Consider the following 22256-nt stretch of genomic DNA (forward strand, 5'->3'; position numbering starts at 1 on the left):
TTTCTCCATCTCTTTCTTTAAAAAAAATTTTTTGAGATGCTACCGTGAAAGTCTGGCTTCCAGGTATAAATTCTATCCCTAAGAATGCAAAATTTTAAAGAAAGTGACTGCAAATGTGTACCAAGTTAAGACAAATGTGGTAGAAGCCATAATGAAGTAATAGAAATAACTGAGAGTCAATTATTTCTGCCTTGGAGGGAGTCGAGGTGGCCCATGCCAAAGCAGACTAACGGTTTCCCAAGTTGCAGAGGCATCTTGAACACATTGCTTAGACCTCATTGGGCTAAACATCTTAAAATAAATAGCATCACTTAATTAATGAAATCCCTTAATTCTCTTTCCCCTGTTTTCTTTTCCCTTCACTTAACAGCCAGGGAAGAGTAGTGAGGGCTAGAATTCTGAATAAAGGAATTCTATGATCCTGTAATATTAAGTCAGCTGTCAAAAAGTATGCTGGACAAGCATGCGTAAGATTCCGCAAACTGAGTCACAATTCTTCTTACTAGGGTAAATTCATGCCTCAGAGCAAAAAGCAAAGTCAAGAGGGACATAATCATACCAAGTTCCTCAGTTGTTGATTCCCCACTGAAAGAAAACTAATTCAAACAAGCACATAGATTTGACCAGCCTATGAGAATGTGATCAGTTTATTTCCCAATGATCTTGACTTTAAACCATGACTTATCAAGCTGCTTAGGATCTTCCTCCAAATACTTCATGAGTCAACACATCTTTCTTTTCATTCTCCGCACTGCCATCACATTCCAAGCGCTCACACTCCACACTCAGATTGTTGCAATAGTTTCTCTACCAGTTTTCCTGGCTCTGTTTTGCTCTTTTTCTATACATTATAGACACCAAACATGGATTAAATCTTTCTGAAATCTTGAATTATTATTAGTCTCTGTTCTAAAGTTTTCTGTTTAACCAAAGATAAAATTCAAAATCCCCCACCTGTCATTCAAGTCTCTGATCTCACTTACCTTATTTACCTTTATCTTACTTTTCTCTCCCACAGGAGGGTCCTCACCATTCCTCTGGCATTCCATACTCACTCCTGACTGGTACCCAGGTTCGCCTCATAGCTCTGCATAAGGGACTCTTTTCCTTCTCTCCACCTCTCCCAACTGTGACTATCCTACTGTTTTCATCAAGCTCTGTATCTCCTATAGAACTTTCAATGTTCTCAATCATATTCCTGGAGAAGATGTATGTGAACACTGAGGTTTAGAGAAAAACATCAATGAGCACTGTGTTCCGAAAATGCTTTCCTGAATATCTGAGACTGGAAATAAGGATCGGATAGTGGGGCAAATTTTAACAAAGAGGATTGAGTGCAGCTATTTCTCTTGTAAAGAGAAGCAGCTTGAGGAAGTGGTAAAGGCTGAGGGCCCCTATTTCAGACTGTCTTAGTTCAAATTCTGTCTGTCACTTACTTGATCATGGGCCAGTTACTTGGTGTGACGATGGCTCACCATTTTCTCCTCCATAGAGTGGTTACACGGGTTACTCAGTCAGCACTTGGTAAATAAAACTATGCACAATACTATCAGTGATATGATACTTTAACAGTACTGGCCAACAGAAATTCAAGATATAAAAGTGAAGGAACTAATCACAAAGAATAAAAGTCTTGGGAGAAGAAGAGAGAGGGTCAGGACAGAGTGACAAATAGCCAGTGAATGCAGTCATCATCGGGAGAGTCGAATACAGTGGTCCCTTCAAGAAATTTTTCTACATAAATTCATAATCCTCACAAAAAATCCTAATAATTATATATTTTCCCATTATGAAGATAGGGAAACTAGGATGCCATTATTTGTTTATTCACACAGCTAAATATTTGTACAAATCAATTAAATGGTTCCCATATTTCAAACTCTAGCAGAAGTCTCTGTCTTGAACCCTAGATTCCAGTTTTCCATTTTTGGATGAATGTTTTTCAAACTTACAATTAAAAATGTTCAACATCAAACTTATTCTATTCTTCTGTAATTTGCTTTTCTGTCTATTCTGCCCCTTCAGAAAGTAATCTCCTTCCTGTCAATCCTCCTAACAAGTGCTCTCCCTTTCTTTTGGTATTTGCTACATTGTGCCTCTAGCTGCCCTATAACAGATAATACACAGTGATGTTAAGTTGACCACCTTGAATCAAATGAATGAAGTTTTCCTTCCCCCATGGTGGTCCATGGCTGAGCAGATACTGGGGTGAGCAGTACCTATAGCAGAACACAAGCTGGCTTCTCAAAGTTATGCTTTGCTTATGATTTCTTAAAAGGGATTTTCTGTCTCCTCCTATTGTAAGAAGGAATGGACTGACGATGTGACAAATTTACACTGTTGAAAGGGCTCATAACACTAGTTTCAGTAGGATGCTGGAATGAGGAAACTGTATGAACAGTATCATAATGTAGAGTATCTTGCAAAGGTTTCTCTTTCAAAGGATGACTCTATTAGTTTATAGATTCAGTTTGACCCATGTTCTTCCTAGTTACATGAGCGAATACTTTCTCTTTTTGCTAAACCAAGTTTCAGTTGGGATTTATGTCACTTGTGATAAACCTCACGGTTAATATAGCAAACAGTTGCCAGAAGTGTTGCATATGTTATTGTAAAGTCAAGGTGACTGAAGAAAGATGAAGACAAGATATTGAAGACAGAAAAACTACTTTTGACTTTTAATCTTTACCAGTCATCTCTAAAAGTATAATTTCATTACAATACTTGAGATAAGAGCTAGTTTTCAAGTAATTTACTAAACACCACCTAGAACTAGGGTAATTTTTTGGAAACTTTTTCTTGATTCTTACTACCACCACCACTACCCCCACCACAGACACACTCAGCAGAACCTCTAGATAGCTTTTGTTCACCAATAGTAAATCCCCAGTATTACAATCCATCTAATTTAAAGTTAAGAAATGAAACTCTGAGCAATGCAGAAATTTAACTTCAGTTTAGTGACTAGGAAAATATTTCTAACTTATAAACTAACATACACCGTCTTTCAGAAGTAAGGTACTTAACATAAAGCTTACAATATGGAAATTTACATTCTTGGAACTCAAGACATCACTAAAAATTACCCTTTCTAATAAACCACAATAGTGAATAGTGAATTAAATATATATAGAGTTGAATGGCTCCAGTTGATAGGTTAAGATTTGAAAAATACCCTAAATATAAAAGATAATTCTTATAGCAAGTAAGCTTCAATAACATGGAGACTAGAAATCTTATATATTATGAAACAAAAATATATTGAAGAACATTTGAGGAAATTATTTTTCTCAGTTAGGACTGTCACGTTGAAGGCAGATCTTTTGCTTCCTCTGAGTTTTGCTCCAGGTGGTGGAATTAATCGCAGTATTGCTCTCTGGGGCAAAGCAGTAATCCCTTTCTCACTCTCAGGACATTTTTGCTAAAGAAATTTATTATGACTCAAAAGTAGGCAAATGTGCAAATTTAATAATTTCTTCACATAAAATACTTTCTAGCCTGGATCTAAATCTAGATTAGTGGACATGTTATGCTTGCATTTTGTAAATGAGAGTTAATCATGTCCTTCCTTTTTGTTTCTATGACTGGTGACCTTCTTGAGCCAGCCCCATGGAATATTACAGTTTGGTATATTTTTACTCTGACAATTAGCACCCAGATGATGTAGTTGTAGCATAAAAACACTCCATTTCAGAGCTGAAGAGCATGAGTCTCATTCTTTGAGAGATCTGCTACATGCTTTAAGAAAGTATAAATTTTGATCGAGTATCCTGATTGGAACACACATTGTAGCAATAAACTCATGAATGAGTTCCTGAGCACTAAGAGTATGTATTTAAAGATATACACTGTATGAATTCTAAATGCTTAATTTTCTATTAAAACAACATCTGGTTTGATTGGACATGGCTCATTCAGAGGAAAGAACTGGAGACAACCAAAAAATGCTTTTCTAACAATTATTCTTGGGAACCTTTCCTGTTTTCAATCAATACTTCAGCAATCATTGGAAAACTACTTTCTCTTTTAACCTCTGCCTAGAAATATTCAATTTGCAAATGGCATATGACACAGAGTGGTAGAGTTATACCAGAAGAAGAAAAAGAAATGCCTCTGTGTGAAAGGCAGACTCTGCTGTGTGATTAGAAAAAGAGGATCCATTATTCACTTTGAACTTTTTAAATGACAGTAAATTAAAAAGTGTCACTTGGTATTTTATTAAGGATATATCATATATCTATATGTACATATAAACATATAAAGATAAAGCAAATTTTATATCAACCTGTATCTCAAGAGCTAAATATTCTCAAAATGAGGTCATCTTAGCACCTTGCTAGTAAGGTGAAATACGATGAAATAATTGAAAATAAATTAGCTCAGAGAATAATACAACACTGTTCATATATGATTATCTACAAAATGTGAAATTAGCCTAAATCAAACAATTGGTTAGTGCCAAGTAATTTAGCCTCATCAAAATTGGACAAATCTATTCTGTACCAACTTTGAAAGGTATCCAAGGCAAATTGCTGGGTGAATGAAGTAAGATGTAGAAGCAAAACAAAACGACAACCTACAGAATGGGAGAAAATATTTGCAAATGATGCTACTGGCAAAGGCTTAATTTCCAGAATATATAAACAGCTCATACAACTTAATAAGAAAAAAAACAAACAATCCAAAAATGGGCAGATCTAAATAAGCAATTCTCCAATGAGAACATGCAAATGGCCAACAGGCACATGGAAATATGCTCAATATCACTAATTACCAGAGAAATGCAAATCAAAACTACAATGAGGTATCACCTCACACCAGTCAGAATGCCCATCATTCAAAAGTCCATGAACAATAAACGCTGGAGAGGGTGTGGAGAAAAAGGGAACCCTCCTATACTGCTGGTGGGAATGTACTTTTGGGAATGTACTTTGGTGCAGGCATTATGGAAAACAGTATGGAGATTCCTCAAAAAACTAAAAATAGACTTACCATATGATCCAGCCATCCCACTTCTGGGTATATATCCAGAAGGAACTCTAATTTGAAAGGATACACACACCCCAGTGTTCATAGCAGCACTATTTACAATAGCCAAGACATAAAAGCAACCTAAATGCCCATCGACAGATGACTGGATAAAGAAGTTGTGGTATATTTATACAATGGAATCCTACTCAGCCATAAACAAGAATAAACTAATGCCATTTGCAGCAACATGGATGGGCTTGAGATTGTCATTCTAAGTGAAGTAAGCCAGAAAGAGGAAGAAAAAAACCATATGATATCACTCATATGTGGAATCTAAAAAAAAGAAAAGAAAAAAGAAAAACAAGGACACTATGAACTCATCTACAAAACAGAAACAGACTCGCATATGTAGTAAACAATCCTATGGTTACGTGGTAAAGGGGGTGGGAGAGGAATAAATTTGGGAGTTTGAGATTTGCAAATATTAACCACTATATATAAAAACAGATTCTTAGAAGTTTCTTCTGTATAGCACAGGGAACTATATTCAATATCTTATAATAAACTTTAATAAAAAAATATGAAAACATATATATGTATGTATATGCATGACTGGGACATTGTGCTGTACACCAGATATTGACACACTGTAACTGAGTATACTTCAATTAAAAAAATTTTTTTTAATTTCGCTCATCCAAGAAATACACAGATAAATAAATTTTTTTTTAAAGTTCATACACTTTGCCTTCTATGTAGTTTGTATTTCCCAAAGTGCCCAGTATAGTGTTCTATAAATAATGAAGATGGTTGATAGTTTACTATATAAGAACCATACTGCAATAAAGGTGTTAAAAAATAATGGAGATGGTTGATTATGAGCAAAAATTAAAAGTAAAAATACCTAAATTAAGCTGTGTATCTTGGCATAACTTGGTTTTTGGAAAATACATAGGTGTATGTGTTGCAAAAAATCTAAGGAGGCATTTTAAAAGGAACAAGAAGACCTGTTATAAATTTTTAAAGTTAATTTTTAAGGTTAAGAGAAGCTTCTGATTCATTCATTCATTTAATAAATAATTACTAAGCACTTACTCTGGGCCAAGCATGATTGAAGACACTAAAGATTCAACAATGAACAAGACTACGTTTCTGCCATCATGGAACATGCACACCGAGATCAAACAAAAACAGTACCAACGATCCAAGCAGCCAAGGAAAAGGGCGATATGATGGCAGAATGAGTTACTGTCTTGGGGTAGGCTTGATCAGCCCCACTCTGAGCTCGACCACGAAGTAAGGTAGAGCTCAGAAGTACATGACTGTGGCGTGGTGAGAACTCAAGGGGGACCCTGAGTGCCAGTAGCCTTTCCATTGAGCCCAGTATATAAAAGGCAGAAATACCTGGCCCTGAGCTCCTCTCATTGAACCGATCCTTCATTCTACAAAGTGTGTCTCAATGAGAGCAAGGGAGGCAACAAGGAGATGGATATTCATTTCCATGGTTCCATGATCTCACAGAATATCTATCCTACTGGTTTGCTGGGACAGGGGTATAAATCAAGGAGGAAGAATCCTAGAGCCAAATATCTGCTGTTATTCTTGTCAGTTTTTGAATTTGTATCAGCATTTTTGTTCCATCCCAGCCTCACAGTTCTTCCAAGATAGTCAACTTCTTCATTATCTCTGATTTTCAATTGAACATTTTTTCATGACATTAAATAAAAGATATTTATTACTAGGGTTATTCAAAACTGACAGAGGTCCAGGCCACATTATTTTTTGTTTTGCTTTGTTTTGTTTTGTTTTGGTACCTAATATATTAAAAAATGGAGGGGAAAAGAAGGATTACAAAAATTTTGATAACTTAAGAATATGTATATAAAACAAATTACCCTTTTAGCACATGCATCAATCTCATGTATATTTTGAAATAACAATGTCAAAAATCTAAGTTTGATGGCCTTCATTCATGTTGACCTTCACCTGTCAAGCTAGGCTCAAGACAAGCGTCTGGAGCACACGGCTCCTCACTCCACTTACCAGGCCTAAAGCAAATCCACTGACACTCTCCTTAGTGATAATTTTGCAAAATATTCAGAAGTGATATATATGTTGCCATTTCTTATAACCATTCTCATGGAAGTGAAGGCTGTGTTAAGTTTTGTCTCGAATTAGGGAATTCTACAAATAAGAATATTCCAAAGAAATAAATAGATATTGTACTTTTTATAAGACTGGCAAGTCTCGAACACAAAAACAAAGATTTCAAATCTCTTGGAATCTTTCTAGCAATACAGACCACCGGGCACTACCCAAAGGGATTCTAATTCAACAGGTAAGACGGAGTCCAGGCAATTCTGTCTTTTAAAAACTCCAGCAATTCTAGTGGAAGAACAGGCTTGGTAACTACTGCCTTTGACTAAAGCTCTTCAGTACACATTATTTTAGCTGGGCTTTAATTCTCTTAATATTTAGGTTTACCTGTCTGGTCTCCCCTACCTCAAACACAGATCTTTTGTTACATAGTCACAAAAACACTGATTCAATTTTTTTCTTTTTTAAAGTTGAAGTGCACAAATTTTTAATATTTTAAAAATTCTGGTAATGGTAATATATGTAAATAATTTACTTATATATTACATTTATAACTCAAAAATAGAAAAGTTAACAAATCTGCAAAAAAAAATATTAACTAAGACATAGAGGTTGGGATATTTTAGATTAATAAAAATCTCTGAAAACTATGCTCATTTGTAGATTCTATGATGTTTGTCAAATCCAGATTGTATAAAAAGCTTAACAAATTAAATGGAATGGATAGAATTCCAACTGCTTTTCTGTATTTTAAGCAAAAGAAGTGTTAGAATGACCATAAGGAATTTGATAATATAATTTATGAATCTGAGAAAGTGGCTGATTATATTCTACAGAAATTCTAAAGTGGGATGTTTAAGGAAGTCTATGTTGAGAATAATTTTAAATACTGAAGAGGCCATGGAGAAATAATTGTTGTCTTTTTAAAAAATTCTTAATATTATATAATAATTATCTATTCTTTATTTTACATAAAATAACTACTTTTCCATTTTATTACAATTGTATACATATAATTTGTTAAATTGAATTTCACTTCCAAACAACTAGAAAAAACAACATTGTTTGCTTCAATGTGTGTATTATAGTTAGCTACCAGCACTGGGATGAGCAGTATCTAGAAATGAATTTGTAAATAAAATGAAAAGGCAACCTACCAAATAGGAGAAACTATTTTGCAAACTGTCTACCGAATAATGGGTTAGTATTCAAAATATATAAAGAACTCACGTAATTCAATAACAAAAAGAAAACCTGATTAAATGGGCAGAAGACCTGACAGACGTGTTTCCAGAGAAGACATACAGATGACAACACATACATGAAAAGGTACTCAACATCATTAATCATCAAGGAAACGCAAATCAAAACCATGAGAGGTCACCTCACATCTGTGAGAATGGCTATTACCAAAAAGACAAGAAATAACAAGTATTGGTGAGGTTGTGGAGAAAGGGGAATCCTTGTGCACTATGAGTGGGAAAGTTAAATTGGAGCAGTCAGTATGGAAAACAATACAGAGAGCTCTCAAAATATAAAAGATAGAACTACCATATGAACCAGCAATCCCAGTATTTGAAGGAAACAAAGAGATATCTGCACCCCATGTTGACTGCAGCACTATTTACAATAGCCAAAACATGGACACAACCTAAGAGTCCATCAATGGACAAATAAAGAAAATGTGATTTTATATATATATAAATTATATATATATATATATATATAACACATATAAGTATGTTGTCTATATAAGATACATATATCATATATACATATGTAATATATCACATATATTATATACATATATATAGTATCATATTTATACATTTAGCCCTTGAACAGCACAAGTTTGAACTGCATTGGTCTACTTATATGTGGATTTTTTTTTCAATAAATACATCGGAACGTTGGAGAATTGTGACAATTTGAAAAAAAACTCTCAGATGAATTGCATACCCTAGAAATATCAAAAAAAATTAATAAAAAGGTATGTCATGAATGCACAAAATATATGTAGATACTACTGTATTTTATCATTTACTAACATAAACTACACAAATCTATTATAAAAAAAATTATCAGAACTTACACTCACTACACTTACAGATCGTACATGGCACCATTCGCAGTTGAGAGAAATGTAAACTAACAAGAACATGCAGTATCAAATACAGCATAAAATAACTATAGTGCATAGTGAAATACTGTAATAATTTTTTAGCCACCCTCTGTTGCTATCATGGTAAGCTCAAGTGTTGCCGAGTATCCTTAAAATGCCACGTGACCCTAATCATCTCCATGTGAGCAGTTTGTCTCTTCAGTAAATTGCTTATCACAGTAAAATGTGATCTCTTGCAGTTCTCACCTATTTTTCATAGTGTTTAATGCAAAACAATACACCTTGAATAGCACCGTGGGACCCATACGAAGTGCCACTAGTAATGCTCGAAGTGATCCCAAGGAGCAGAGAAAAGTCATGCCATTGACAATAAAAAGTTGAATTACTTGATATGTGCTGTAGACTAAAGTTTGTAGCTGTGGTTACCCACCATTTTAAGATAAGTGAATCCAGCTTTAAGGACCATCATGAAAAAAGAAAAGGGCAGGGGGAATAGCTCAGGGACAGAGCACATGCTTAGCATGCACGGGGTCCTGGGTTCAATCCCCAGTACCCCCATTTAAAAAAAAAAGAAAATTTGTGAAGCCATCACTGCAGCTATGGCACAGGTATAAAATCCTTCCACTTTCTGTGAAATAACTTTTTCTCTCATATTGAAAACGTAGCTTTTATGTGCCTGCAGGACTGCTGTAAGAAAGGCATACCTACAGACTCAAAATAGGATTCTAGAAAAAGCAAAGTAATTACATGACAACTTAAAGCAAAGAGAAAGAGAAGGATCTCAAATTGAAGAATTTAATGCCAGCAAAGGGTGGTTCAATGATTCTGGAAAGAGGTTTGGCTTAAAAAATGTCAAGATAACAGGAGAAGCACGATCTGCCAACCAAGAGGCGGCAGAGGAGTTCCCAGGTGCCATTAAGACAATCGGTGAGGAGAAAGAAGATCTGCCTAAACAGGTTTTTAATGCAGAGAAAAGTGTCCTATTCTGGGGGAAAATGGCACAGAAGACATTTATTAGTAAGGAAGAAAAGCAAGCACCAGGATTTAAGGCAAGAAGGGATAGGCTAAGTCTACACTTTTGTGCAAATACAGTCAGGTTTATGATCAGGACTGTCTTTATCTATAAAGCTGCTAACCTCTGAGCCTTGAAGAGAAAAGATAATCACCAGCTGCTAGTCTTTTGGTTGTACAAGAAATTCTGGACAAGAACACTTTTTCTGGATTGGTTCTACTGATGCCTCGTCCTTGAAGTCAGGAAGTGCTTTGCCAGTAAAGGACTGCCTTTTAAAGTTCTTTTGATATCAGACAGTAACCCTGGTCACCCACAGCCCCATGAGTGCAATACTGAAGGCATCAACTTGCCTCCAAACACAACATCTCTAGTTCAGCCTCTAGATCAGGGGGTCATAAGGACCTTTAAGGCTCATTACACATGGTGCTCTATGGAAAGGACGTCAACGCTATGGAAGGGAACCTTGATAGAGGGAACATCATGGAGGTCTGGAAGGATTACACCAGTGAAGGTGCCCCTGCTGTCATAGAAAAAGCAGTGAAAGCCATCAAGCCCAAAACAATAAATTCTTGCTGGAGGGAACAGTATCTAGATGTCATGACTTCACAGGATTCAGGAAAGAACCAATCGAGGAAATCACAAAGGAGATTGTCAATATGGCCCAAAGGGTGGGGAGTGTGAAGGGTTTTAAGATACGGATCTTAAGAGAAATGCAAGAGCCAATAAACAGCACCCCAGAGGAATTAACAGAGGACAAACCGATGGAGATGAGTGCCTCCAAACCAGTGCCACACAATGAGGAAGAAAACAGAGAGAAAGCAGTGCCAGACAACCAACTGACGTTAGACAATCTGGCAGAAGGGTTCCTATCATTCAAGTCTGCTTTTGACTTCTTTTGAGACATGGACCCTTCTATGATAATGGTGCTGAAATTAAAGCTAGCAGTGGAAGAAGGATTGGTACTGTAGAGAAGCATTTTTAGAGAAATGAAAAAGCAAAAAAGACAAAAATTACAATGTATTTCCATAAAGTATACAGGTTATTACTGAGTATGCCTGCCTCCCCTTCCACCACCTCCACTTCTCTGCCACCCTGAGACAGCAAGACCAATCCCTGTTCCTCCTCCTCCTCAGTTTACTCAGTGTGAAGATGATGAAGAACTTTGATGGTCCACCTCCACTTAATGAACATTGAATAATCATGTGTCTGTTGGCCATCTATATGTCTTCATTGGAGAAGTATCTGTTTAGGTCTTCTGCCTAATTTTTGATTGGGTTGCTTATTTTTCTGTTATTGAGTTGTATGAACTGCTTGTGTATTCTGGAAGTTAAGCCCTTGTCAACTGTATCTTTTGCAAATATTTTCTCCCATTCCATAGGCTGTCTTTTCATTTTGTTTATGGTTTCCTTTGCTGTGCAAAAGCTTATAAATTTAATTAGGTCTGCTTTGTTTATTTTTGTTTTTATTTCTATTGCCTTGGTATACTGACCTAGGAAAACATTATGATTTATGTCAGAAAATGTTTTCCCTATGTTCTCTTCTAGATTTATGGTGTCAAGTCTTTAAGCCATTTGAGTTTACTTTTATGTATAGTGAGACAGAGTATTCTAACTTCATTGATTTACATGTCTGTTTTTGTGCCAATTCCATGCTGTTTTAGGTACCATACCTCTGCAGTATCAGTCTGAAGTCTGGGAGGGTTATGCCTCTAGATTTGTTCTTTTTTTTTCCAGTATTTCTTTGGCAATTCTGGGTCTTTTATGATTCTATATAAATTTTAGGATTATGTGTTCTATTTCTGTGAAAAATATCCTGAGTAATTTTAAAAGGATTGCATTAAATCTGCAGATTGCTTTGGGTAGTATGGCCATTTTAACAATATTAATTCTTTCAATCCAGGAGTGTGGGGTATCTTTCAATTTTTTAAATCATCTTTAATTTCATTTACCAACACTTCGTAGTTCTAAGCATATAAGTCTTTCACCTCCTTGGTCAGGTTTATTCCTAAGTATCTTTTTAAATGCAATTTTAAAAGGGTTTTTTTTTTTTGGTTTTTTTTTTTACTTTTCTGATATTTCATTGCTAGTGTAAAAAAATGCAACAGATTTCTGTATGTTAATCTTGTAACCTACTATCCTGCTGAATTTGTTTATCACCTCTGGTAGTCTGTGTGTGGAGTCTTTGGGTTTGTATATATAGTGTCATGTCATCTGCATATTGTGCATTATGCATATGACTGTAATACTGAATGCCATAAAAATTTTGAAATGATTCATTCATTAGCGTATAGGCTGGTCTCTGAGAAGCAACTGTATCAAATACACTAGGTACCATAAAATAATAATATTGCTGCTTCTTTGTTATCAATGCACGAATTGTTATACCTATAAATATGAATTTCTTTTCCATGTTGTTTTTTCATTTTTGATGTCCAGTGTTAGTAATATATATAACATCTGCAGTGTTTTGTGTCAAAGAAGATAATATTGACACAGGTACTTATAGATGATTCATGCTGTAAACAAATGATGTAAACTTACGGTATCAATAAATACAGTACAGTACTGTAAATGTATTATCTCCTATGATTTTCTTAATAAAAACTTTCTTTTCTTGATCTTATTTATTGTAAGAACATAGTACATTAATACATATAACATATAAAGTATTAATAGGCTTTATATAATTGGTAAGGCCTCTGCTTAACAGTAGACTACTGACAGTTAGGTTTTGGGGGTGTCAAAAGTTATGCACAAATTTTTGACTGCACAGAGGGTCAGGACCCCTAACCCCTGCATTGTTCAAAGGTCAGCTGTATATTTGTATATGCATGTGTATGTGTAAAAAAATATATATAATGGAATGTTATTTGGGCATAAAAAAGGAGATCATGCCATTTGTGACAGCTTGGATGGACATGGACTGTGAGGGTATTATGCTAAGTGAAATAAGTCAAACAGAAAAACAAGTATCATATGATCTCACACATGGAATCTAGACAAACAACCGAACTCCTGAATACAGAGAACAGACTGGTCAAAGGTGAGGTTGGTTGGGGGGGGAGTGGCAGTGACATAGATCAAGGGTGTCAAAAGGTATAAACTTCAGTTACAAAATGTCATGCAGATATAATGTACACCATAGGGACTATAGTTAATAATACTGTATTGTATATTTGAAAGTTGCTAAGAGTAATACTTAAAATTTTTAATAAGGAAAAAAATGTAACTATGCGTGGTGATAGACATTAACTAGATTTCTTGTGGTGATCATTTCATAACATTCAAATATTGAACCATTATGTTGTGTACCTGAAATGAATATGATATTATATGTAAATTTATATATAAAATTTTAAATGCTAGTACACAAGTTCTACTCTCAAGGATGCTATCTAGAGTGGAGAAATTTTAACTCTAAATGCTCTCTAGGTGGTTCTAATGTGCAGCCCAGGTTGAGAACCACTGATCTAGAGGGAGGCAGATACACATATAAGATTCAGACACAAGTAAGTTCAGGGGTCAGTGACCCAGATTCAGAATGTCACTTCAAGATGTCAGAGACCCAGGCTCCTTCTATCTTGCTGCTCTACCATGACCTACACTGCCCAGATCATCTCAAGTCCAGGGTGACAATGCCAGTTCTGGCCATCATGCCCACATTCCAGAAGGCAGAAATGGAAGAGTATGCCTTCTGTCAGTAAGAAAACATCTTAGAGGCTGGACATTCCACTTTCCCTTTCATTCCATTTGTCAGACCCTAAATGTACAAGATCACTCCTCGATAACAGAGGCGGAAAACGTAATTTTTCCTTTTTTGGATAGCATCTGCTCAGTTAAAAATCACAAATTGCATCACGATAGGAAAAAGGAAGAAAGGATATCAAGAAATAATACCTAGGTTCTTCCTCAGGAGTTGAAATTCTATAGCAGTAGGTGCAGCTATAATTGGTAAGGAAATTGGCAAATAAGACTGCCAGTCAAGTTTCTGGACACGGAGGGAGAAAGTTCATCTTTCTCACCGATTTTCACACTACTACTAGCTCAGGATGGCATTTTCAAATATTCTTGGGTTAACTCTAGATGGAAACTGTTAGGCGCCAAGATAGTGACTTCACTTTCAAGGAACAGGAAATGAAAGGGAAAGCGTCAGAATTCAGGCAGAAATAATTTCTTCTCAAACTCAAACTCATTTGTTTTCTTGCTTCTTATCCACGAGCCAAAGTGCTAGATATGTGAGGTACTTTCCAAGACTCTCTTTCCAGTGCTAAGTGTAATGTTAACTTTAATTGAGTCTGTCAAAGGCATCTCTTTGACTTTGGAGGCACCTTTGGGAGATCCTGGCCCAGAGAACTCCTTTCAGTAAGTCTCAAATAGGGTTAACAGAAGCCAGAAACCAAGCTGAGGGTATTTAAGATGATTCATCTCCTAAGATAATGGCAGCCAAGAACAGGAGCAATTGGCTGCCACCAGAACCCAATTTTGAGCAATTAAGCCACAATGTGTGAGAAAGATCTAGGTGCAGAGACACACAGGGACAGGTGCCCTGATACTGTGATCAGTTAACTATAAGCTTGCAATACATGGTTCTTACCACAAAAAGACTTCTATTTCTCACAGGACGAATGACACCTTAAAATTCAACATAAATCATTTCCTTGGACAACATTTTTAGATCGTTTTTAAATAGATATATTTTTAAATACAAAGCGTAGCGGAGGAATCAGGCAGAGAGCACTTGACCCAAGTGAGTGGGGTTAACGTTAACTATAAGAGGACAAATTGTATCCACGTTTGCTGAAGAATGCCATCACTGCTATGATACTACTGGCCAGAAAAACAAGTAAATCATAATCTAAATCTAATCATGAAAACATCAGTTTTACTCAAATGGCAATCCACACATAGCGCCCATAGTCCCTAATCTCTACTAGTGCACTTAAGTGGTTAACCTTCCTTCAGTATTCTACAGATCCCGTCTCTTCCAACCAGTCTCTTTCAGAAAGGAGGAACAACAGAGATACAGAATGTAAATGTTCACATGTTCTAAAACCAAGGCATTTTAGGAGGAAAAGAGGACACTGCACTGACCCAGGACAGGACATTTACCTGAGAACCTTCTGTTTCTTCCTTTTCCTTGACCGGGTTTCTTCCTCAAGTGAGATAAGGTGGAGAAATCACATAAGCATCTTGAGAATATGCCTTTAATGGCTTCAGCGCAGCCTCTTCGCCTGTTGCATCAGAACCACAGGAAGAAAGGACTTGGAATACACTCTCCCCTGTGCTTCATCTCAGAAGAAATTCAGGAACAGTGAGCTCCTACATGAAGACCAAATTTTGAGTTTCTTCTTCCCTGTCTCCAGGGGCCCTCTCCTCCTACACATGCCCCCAAATTTTGCTAAAGCACGGCTAACGTGTGCTGCTCTGCCCTACCCCGACCGTACCCATGGAGAGCCGACTCTATTACGTCCGCTCGGACCAAAAGCTCAACTCAGTTCCCCTAATATACTCAGAAGCCCTCATCCTTAACCCTGGCCTGACCTTAGAATCACCTGAAGCACTGAATTAAAGCAACACTGATGTTCCCACCCAGACGAACTTAAAGACTCTGTGGGGAGGGCACAGGTGACAACAGTTCCTTAAAGCTCCAAGTGATCCCCCTTGGAAGCCTGGGTATAGAGTTACTTATTTTAGCCTTGCTTCTCAAGCTTTAATGTGCATAAATAACACTTGCATGGATGTTCACTAGATTTGTTGTGGTGATCATCTCACAATACAGACACATATGGAATCATTTATTACGCTGTACACCTGAAACTAATATGGTGATCTATGTCAATTAAATCTCAATAAAAAATCACTTGGAGATTAGAAAAGAAAAAGAAAAATACAGAAAAGAGAATTAGTCAGGATCTAGTCTTCCCTGAGTTCTTAACCCTAGCTCAGAATGTGACCTGGGTTATTTGAAAAATATGACTCTTCTTAGAAGGAAAAAAACCAATGAAAAGAACATTCAGAAGAGATCCTAGGTCATACCTTTTCTTCTTTTCTCTGCTCAAGTTCTAGGAGAAAAGCTAATCTTAAAATTTTTTTTAATTAAAAAAATAAATTTGATTCACATGAGGAGAAAAGATGTCTTAAATTTCTAAAGGATGTTCTAGGCAGCGGTAGCTGCCCTATTTACAGAACTTTATAGAGCAGAAACAGAGAAACACAGGCATAGGGCAATCAGCTAGGCTTTTTGCAGGAGTTATATAGCAAATTAAAAAAAAAACCCATTTAAGATCACGAATGATTCCCTTAAGTACTGAATGAAGACCCAACTTAATATGTACAGTGATGACACAAATAGAATGTTTCTTTTAAAAAACTAGGAACTTTTCCATAGAATCCAATCATTTTTAATGGGATTGAATGTTTTAATACATAACTCACCTAAAATTCCAGCTGGAAAACTTTATGGTACTGTCCCTTCACGTCCAATGCCTGCAATTGCATTCTTGGGCCGTGTGCTGCTGAGATTCTGAAACATGTATTTTTCAACCAGATGTTTTAATTGCATGCAGGCACCGTCGCTGACTATTAACAGTGATGATTGAAGAGAGAGGTATTACTTTTCAGGGTGAAGGTCAAATTTCGATTTTTTTAATCTCCTTTCATTTTGGTCTCATTTCTTTTTAATTCTGTATTATCCTATGACAGGAAAATGAAACAAAAGGAAAAGGAAGTTTACACACATTTTATTTTAAGTTACAGTTTATATGAGCATCAAACATGAGTGTTTTATTTAATTCTTCAGGTTGATACCTTTCTGGTTTCCTGAAATATAATACCCATTAATCCCTGTTTGCAGACACCTTGAAATATTTATTGAATAATACAATACAGATTCTAAAACATAATCTTCTTTTATGAATACTGGCACAATTTCACCCAGCTCTGTGGAAGATTTAAGAAAAATGGCAGGGCAAGATCAGACATTGTTTACATCTCACCTCCAGCAAGATATAACTTTACTCTTGGCTGACCTTTAAGCAAAAGCAATGGTTATGTAACCAAGTAAGCTAAAAACTAAACAGGAAAAGTCACAGAGCCAGGGATGAACTACAAACTTACACTATTTGTTAAACTGAGATTTTTATCATGTTGCTCAAAGAAACACTAAAGTTTCCCAAATGGAAAAATGTGACCGATATTTAATCTTTCCTATCTGAATGTATACATAAATATTTCACTATTTAAAAGAAGTTTTTTAGGAGTCTACTATAAAATGCATTGCAGTATTTTGTAATGTTAAGCAGTATTACTCTTTGCCAGAATGAAATTTCTGAATGAACTGCATTCTATCTTCACATAAATATTGGTTATAATTAATGTTCATGTTATATTGTTCCTAAAACAGACATCCTAGGTTGTTCTTAAACAGATTTATCTTTGGAAAATTTTAAATATAGCCTTATCCAGGGGCACAAGAATAAATTGTTAGAGTCTTTTTTTAGCTGTATCATTTTTTGCAGCATATAATCAAGTTAATAGTGACTACATTAATGTTCAATAGGAAAAAAACAGTAATTCTTGCCAAGGGAAAAAAAAAAATACCAAGGAAATAGCACAACCTGGAAATACTCTAAGATTCTGAAAGATCTTGTTTTTAGTAACATATAAATATCTTTAGCAAATTATAGGTCCTTTTTGACATCCCAATAATCAGAGTATGTTTAAGTTTTTGCCAAAATTGAAGTCATCTAGTATATTTTATATTTCACATGCAGTATAGAAACTTTAATATATCTATTAATCATTTTAAAATCATTTAAACAATGAAGCTATACCACAAATTGTTATCAAAGAAACGTGAAAAGAAAGCTGGAGAGTAAGAGATGAAATTGCACTGAAAATGTATGATTTGAGTTAACATGTTGGATGCTGTACATTTGCATTGAACAGGACACAGATTGCTTACAGTCTAGTGGATGAGACACAAATAAGAAATAAGCAATTAAAACACCGTGGGACAATTAGTCTAACAGGAAAAATCATATTCTAGTACCTTGCAAGGGCACCTAAATGAGTCTTGGCAGAGGAAGGGTCATCAGAAGAAAAATTCTTGTCTTAGAAGGAGCAACAATAAGCCAAAAGGAACACAAGCCATCACAGAAATAGAGGTCACTTGATAAGACTGGAGTAATGAGTATAATGGACTTTGGGAGGTGGGAGGTGAAGGGTGAGGCTGAGGAAGGAAGCAGATCTGGAAGCGCCTGTAACAAGGTAAGGAGCTTAAATCTTCTAAAAGAATAAAAAGAAATAACCAACAACCACACCAAAGGGCGCTGACACGACTGTCAGCAGTTTGGGGTGATCCTTCTGGTTGCATTGGGAGGATGAATGGAAGGGATCAAACACCAAAATCTAGGAGGAGAGTCAAGACTGGGAGCTGTATTAGGGTTCCCCAAAGAAATAGAAACAGCAGGATATAAAGGTTTACATTAAGAGGAAATCAGTTACAGGAACCAGTTCACGGCGTTATGGAGGCCAAGAAGTCCCACAAACTGCTGCCTACAAGCTGAAGAACCAGGAAAGATGGTGGTAAAATAATTCAGCTCAAGTCCAAAGGTCTGAGAGCCCATGGGAGTGAGGGGATAGAGTGGTCACTGGTCTAAGTCCCAGACTCTGAAGGCCCAAGAATCTGGAGCTTCGATATCTGAGGGAGAAGATGGAGGTCCCAGGTCAAGAAAAGAGAGAGAATTTGCCCAAGTCTTACCTTTTTTTTATTCTATTAGGCCCTCAACAGATTGGATGGTGCCTCCCCACATTGGTGGGGGTGACTCTCTTAACTCAGTCTCCTGAATCAAATGCTAATCTCTTCCAGAGATACCTCACAGATACACCCAGAAATAATGTTTTACCAGCTATCTGGGATCTCTTAGCCCAGTCAAGCTGACATACAAAATTAACCATCATAGGAGCCTGTAGCATTAATTCAGGTGAGAGGTTATAAAAGCACTGGGAAAGGAGAGAAAATAGATTTTGGAGCTATTTAGGAGGTATGGGATCGAATGTACACAGGGAGGGAAAGCAAAATACCCCTGGCACTCACTGAAATAGGAACATGGAAAGAGGACTAGGTAAAGGGAGGGAGGGTGATAAATGCAGTTGTAGACATGCTGTCCATCCTTTGAAAAGCCTGGATCTGGGTGTCAAATAAGCAGTTGGATACATGGGAAGATCTGGTGGAGAGGCATCATGGAGTTGTGATATACAAATGAGATTAAAAATTGACATCTTTTCCAAATACACTTGACCCTTGAACAATGCAGGGGTTAGGGGTGCCAGCAGTTGAAAATCCAAATATAACTTACAGTCGCTCTCCATATCCACGGTTCCATACCTGCAGATTCAACCAACTGTGCATCACGCGGTACTGTCGTATTTACTACTGAAAAGAACCCATGTGGAAATGGACCAATGCAGTTCATACCCATGTTGTTCAAAGGTCAATTGTTTACATATGCAATTCAAAGAACACCATCATCTAAATGCATTATATATAATGTTTTTACTAAAGCAATAATAGTCTGATCAAGAAAGTAAACAATGATGTGACCAGGATACCTTTTTGAAAGAACTGGAAAAGTATCAATGAAATTTTAAAAAAAAAGCAAAACAGTAAGCTTAGACTGAAGATGAAAAATGTAATGGGACTCGATTCAGAATTTGTCCTTTATTTAAAGAGACACGGTCTAGCAGCTGTTTTGATGTTGCTCTTGTGTTTTATTTTTGTTTATTTGTGGAATCAGTAGGTCTCAGTAAGGTCACTCAGCTTTTACAGCATCGTAAGGCAATCTGTTTCCAAAACCAGCTGTAACTATCTACTTCCCATGGAGGAAAGATCCATCAATTATAGCTCAGGTTATTTGTCAGTTATGTAGCTTAAAAATTCTTTGGCAGATAGGATTAAAGTGTGAGAATTGATCCTGAACTCCAGCTGAGGGGCCTGTGAAATTATAAAGATAATATGTTCACTACAACATCTCCTGCTGCCCAATTTAAAAATGCTGGGTAGGAGGTCAGTGGAAAGGGAAAGCAGTTGGATGGCACTATTTGAAATATTTTAAATAAATGTTTTGTGAGAGACTAACATATTATGTAAAATGAATGATTTTTTTTTTTTTTTTTTTTGGCTAAGCAGAATCTTCATCCAATCACTTAATTTATGAATGAGAGGTTTCACTTAGACTTGGGTCTTCTGGTCAATCCAGTTATTAGCAGAGCATTTTCTCCAGGGTATAATTTTTAATGCCTTGTCTAGTCTTTTTTATTTTGAATGACTAATAAGAAAGACTTTGGTTTTTTCCTACTTTTTCCTCAACAAACTATTCTGTGGTCTAATAATTCTCACATAGACAAACTCGCTTACAACCTTCTGCAGGGATATTTAATCACTTTATGAACAGATCTGCTGCTCAGAAGCAGTGTGGAAACTCTTATAGATCCCAAGGTTGTTACTCTGTAAGTTGGCTGGGTGAACCAAAACAAACATAAATCATGACACCTTGGGTGCAGGGAGGATAATAATAGCTCAGTGGTAGAGTGCATGCTTAGCATGCATGAGGTCCTGGGTGCAATTCCCAACACCTCCATTAAGAAAAAATAAGATAAAAGTACTTTTTAAAATGACATCTTTGGGTTTTTCTTTGGAATAGCCAGCTATCCTGAAATCAAATAGTTAATCACATACAAAAGCTGAGGTTGCTTGACTGATTTGTCCCAGATGGATTTTAGGTATATACAAAGCAGCATACAGTGTAGCAAAATAAAAATAATTCCCAACTTGTTGGAAGAATGGAAGGAAAAGAACATGAAGGTGGGAAGAAAGAAGGAACCAGGAATAAGGGCAGGACACAAGATGCATGAGGTGGAATCCAGTGGCAAAAGATAAACTCAAAGCGTGCTCTAAGCTTGAAACATCAAGTAGAAAATTGCATTTAATTACAAGTTTGACAGTATCTACGAGGGAAAAATGAAGCATTAGTGAAACAGTCTTTCAAGTTTTGATTTGCAATCTGAGAGGAAGAGAAGGGACCCTTTATACAGGAATGAACAATAAGTTCCCATCATTACAGGAGACATAGCGAGGGCTTCTCTCACTGTGTCTAATGATGTCCCTCACAGAAGCAGCTGATGTAACGCCTGTGTTGTAAGAGAAATCTCAGAAGTGGGAGAGAATTAGGTGTTGAATTACCAATATGACTCCCGGTCAGGAAAGGTTAAGAGCCCCAAGTATATCATTACAGTTTATTTACTGAAAAATAGAAAGTAATAAAATAAACAGTACATTGTGCAAAAATTTTATGTTGTGATTTGTTTTAGAGCTTAACAAACCGGAATGGCCAGTTAAAAATCCCAGAAATTCAACTATGGCAGAAAGCCTGAGTATTTCAAGCCATCACGGCGGGGTATTGGGAAAAGTTTTCAATTAACAATAATCGTGCCTCAGATAAACCTCATTGGCTATGACCCTGCTGCTGCCCAAAGCTGAGCTTCCCTAACTTTTTTTTTTAGATATGAATTACATCATTATCTATTTATTTGCCTTCAGACAGATTTTTTTACATAAATAATATATACATATATTTTAAACATATATATATATATATATATATATATGTACACACACACACACACACACATACTGCTTATTGTTTCTAAGAACTGAACTTCCATAACTTCTAACAGCCTGATTTTGCTGGGGGCAGGTCATGAATAATCCTACCGAGACCCAGATTTCACTTCTGTAAAAAGGAATTAATACTACCAATTCAGAAGTTTTTTCTCAAGATTAAGCAAAATACTGCACATAAACAGCTTTTCATCACACTATCTGAAATACTCTTCCCTTTATATCATCTGAAGGATCTTTTAACTATATCTTGAAGATGTATTTCAGGGATATCAAAGTTGTTTTATAACTACCCCACATGATAATTTATGTGGATTCACAGTTATATGCATAGAGACCTATGAAAGATATTTTCATTGTTATTATTAATAATCA

The 22256-nt window shown here is 36.1% G+C and overlaps 1 pseudogene; it reads right to left on the reverse strand.

The window, feature by feature from the left end:
• Positions 1-21565: 21565 nt before the first annotated feature.
• LOC116665130 lies at positions 21566-21738 on the reverse strand (annotated as a pseudogene).
• Between the last annotated feature and the right edge of the window lie 518 nt (positions 21739-22256).

This window comes from Camelus ferus, chromosome 7 (genome assembly GCF_009834535.1).
Source record: "Camelus ferus isolate YT-003-E chromosome 7, BCGSAC_Cfer_1.0, whole genome shotgun sequence".
Classification (NCBI taxonomy): Eukaryota; Metazoa; Chordata; class Mammalia; order Artiodactyla; family Camelidae; genus Camelus; species Camelus ferus.